The sequence below is a fragment of the Tupaia chinensis genome, unplaced genomic scaffold (assembly GCF_000334495.1).
Source record: "Tupaia chinensis unplaced genomic scaffold, TupChi_1.0 Scaffold144750_1, whole genome shotgun sequence".
Classification (NCBI taxonomy): Eukaryota; Metazoa; Chordata; class Mammalia; order Scandentia; family Tupaiidae; genus Tupaia; species Tupaia belangeri.
This window is the reverse complement of record NW_006204610.1, coordinates 321,617-324,666: the sequence shown is the minus strand read 5'-3', so window position 1 is coordinate 324,666 and position 3,050 is coordinate 321,617.

Genomic DNA, 3,050 nt, shown 5'->3' with positions numbered 1-3,050 from the left:
AGAGATTTTCACTGTAGGGTGCGTGCGCTCGCCAGACAGACAGAGAGAGACATAGAGACAGAAAGTGACCCCTGGACGGCAACAGGTGAAGTTACTAGAAGTCAGCTTGCATTTGAGAAACTACAATTACTTTCACATGACAGTAAAATGAGTAAATTATAGGAAATTTCCAAGATAATAAAATGCATATCTATCCCTTGTTGTGTATATATATTTTCTGTTCATAAGTCCCCTGATCATCTGGAATTTCAATTAGCCGCTATTTTTTCACATTTTTTTGTGTGTGTTTTCATAACCCAAGCTTTCTTTATAATTTCCAACACTACGAAATGACAACGGACTTAAGAACAAGTAGAGAATGCCCCGCTGCCACACTGGACACTCACGAATTGACCCTCTGTCTCAGGAGGGAGAGTTGGAGAATCCTGTGGCCCCTGGGAATTATACGAGAGAGCTTTTAAAATTGCCTGAATATCAAAGCAGCAGCATTAATCACCTGGACCCTTCCAAGGCACAAAATTAAAAAATCAGTATGGTGTTTTTTTTTTCTCCCTGGTAATTGAGGAATTTTACCTGTTTTACCCCATCATTGTGGGTTTCAACCATGCTTATTGAAATGATTTCTTCAGCAGAAGAGAGTCTGAGAGTTTGAAATGAAAGGTTGGGAAAATCCCTTCTGAGGACGGTGAAGATGTCAAATGTGTAATATATTCATAATTGGGCTCAGAAAATGTGGGGAGAAGTAGCTCCGAATGTTTCTCCAGTTTTCCTAAAACAGAGCAAGTGGCACCTGCACGGTGGAAGACCTTCACCCAGAGCCTTGGATGCCTACATTTTCCAAGTATTTGAGATTCTTCTCAGGAATCAATTTGAAATGACTCATAATTCCACTGAAAACAGTTGAGAGCTTATGTGTATAGATGCTCCCATTTCCAGCAATTTATTGCTGCTCTCAGTGATTTTGAGATGACAATTTTCCTTTCATAGAACCAACTTAAAATTAGAAAAATCAAACACCCATTAGAGAAAGCAGGTTTACTCTGCTATTAATTGCCATAGAGATGTAAAGCTCCCATCCCGGGCGGGCGGGCGGGCGGGAGCCCAGCGCATCTCCGGCAGGCATTTCCAGGGGCCAGAGCCTGGGTCGCAGGCAGCCCAGTGCCTAAGCCCTAGCTGTCCTCTAGGAGCTGAGAGGAGCCTTGAGTTGTCAGCACAGGATGGACGGTGCTGGGGGAGCCGCCTCTGCAGCAGCTGCACACCAGTCTTGGGGTGCGGGTGCCGCTTTCCTCCTGCTTAAATGTGAACAACCTGGAAAGTTGAGCTGCCCACTCTGTTGGGGCTTCTCTCCGCCCAGTGGGACAGGAGGTAAAGTGGCACCTCTACTTGGTAACTAGAAGACGAGTCTTCCAGGGAGTGCAGACTGCCGGCTGCTGGGTAGAGACACCAGGAGGAGTGCCGAGGACCACAGAATTGTCTCCTTGGAGTAGCTGGGAGCAACCTCGGTGGGGCTGGGGAGGGCTGGGACTGGGACAGGAGCCGGTGGTTTTACCTTTAAATAAGCATTTCCATCCTAATAGAAGCCCCTCTGATGTCTCCTGCAGCTTTGATGTTGGAATACGTCACATTCCTCATTAAAGCAATCACTGTTAAAACATAAAGCAACACAGGATTTATTTCTTCATTAAACTGATGATCCGTATATGAAGCCAATTAACATTATGAGTCTGGTGAACATCAAGTGTAGAGAGGTTAGAGAAAATTAAAAGCAGTCACCTTGGTCTCTAGATAAAGAAAGTACACTTTTAGGTTGTAAATTATTAGAGTGTCCAAGCGGGACAGATCGGCGAATTTGGTTAATTGGAAAATACCTTTTACCCCATAAGAATTAAGGAAAAACAACCTTTTCCTAACTAGCGCCTTTTTGAGGGGAGGGGTCCGTAGCGAATACCCATTAGTCACTTTCTCCCGAGTCCCAAGTGTCGCAGACAATCAGGAAAAAAAAAGGGAAAAGGATTCTCGTCATCAAAGTTTGTGGAGCCTTTCGTTTTCGCGGTTTGTTTACTCGCCGTTTCGCCAACGTCAAGGGGCCAGACAGCGGCTCCGGGAGACGAACGTCTGCAGAGGCGAGGCCGAGGGTCCCTAGTTGACTCCGCGCCTGAAGGAGGTGGGTGTTTTCTGGGTGCTTGGCTGATTGTCCCGCCAGGGAGGAGGCCAGGCTGGCGTCGGGTTAGGTGGCGAGGCGCCGGGGACTGCTCTCAGATGGAGCCACGGAATTGGAACTGCGCGTGGGGTTTCCGGGTTCGGAGTTCGGTCCCTGCTGTGAGCGCTGAGCGCACACTCCAAGTAACTTTCGCACGTTTGGACCAGGAAAAAATTGGGATTAGTTCCCCGAACGACCAAGTCCGGTCTGGAGGGTTCCACCCCCGCGCAGTGCAGGGCCCCTTGGGGCCCTCCGGACTCGGCTTCTTTTCCAGAGGCAGACTGGGCGGGGTGGGGTCGGGAAACCAGCGCCGCTGTCCAGGGTTCTGACCAGCCGGGAGGAGCGCGCTGCCGCAGCGCGAGACGAGCCTGCCTAGTCCCGGGACTTCCCTGGCCCTTGCTCGGAACCGGCTTCGGGCGAGGTCGGGGAGGGGGAGCCGACACTGGTGCGTGGACCTCCTCGGTTTCTGGGGCCCGCGCGGCGCCTCGCCGGGCCGCTGGTACTGAGGGTTTCCTGAGGCTAACCCAGGTGCGCTTGAGCGTCTTGGCCAAACCGGCCGGTGCCTTCCTCACCTCCCTTTCCAGCCACTCTGCTCCCGAGGGCTCCGGGCGCTCAGGCGGGGAGCTGGCCTCCTAAGGCAGGCGGGGACCGGAGGGCGTTTTGGCACACCCAGGCGCAGAAGGGGAGAGCCTAGGGCTCTTGAAAAGGGCTCCAGAGAGCAAGAGTCCTCTGAGCGAGTTGGGGAGAGAGCGAGCGAGCGCGAGTCAGCCTCGTGGGCCGGGCCCTGGGAGGGTCGGCTCCAGGGGCGGCCGCCCTCTCTGCGTGAAGGGCAAGGAAGCTCTGCACCCCC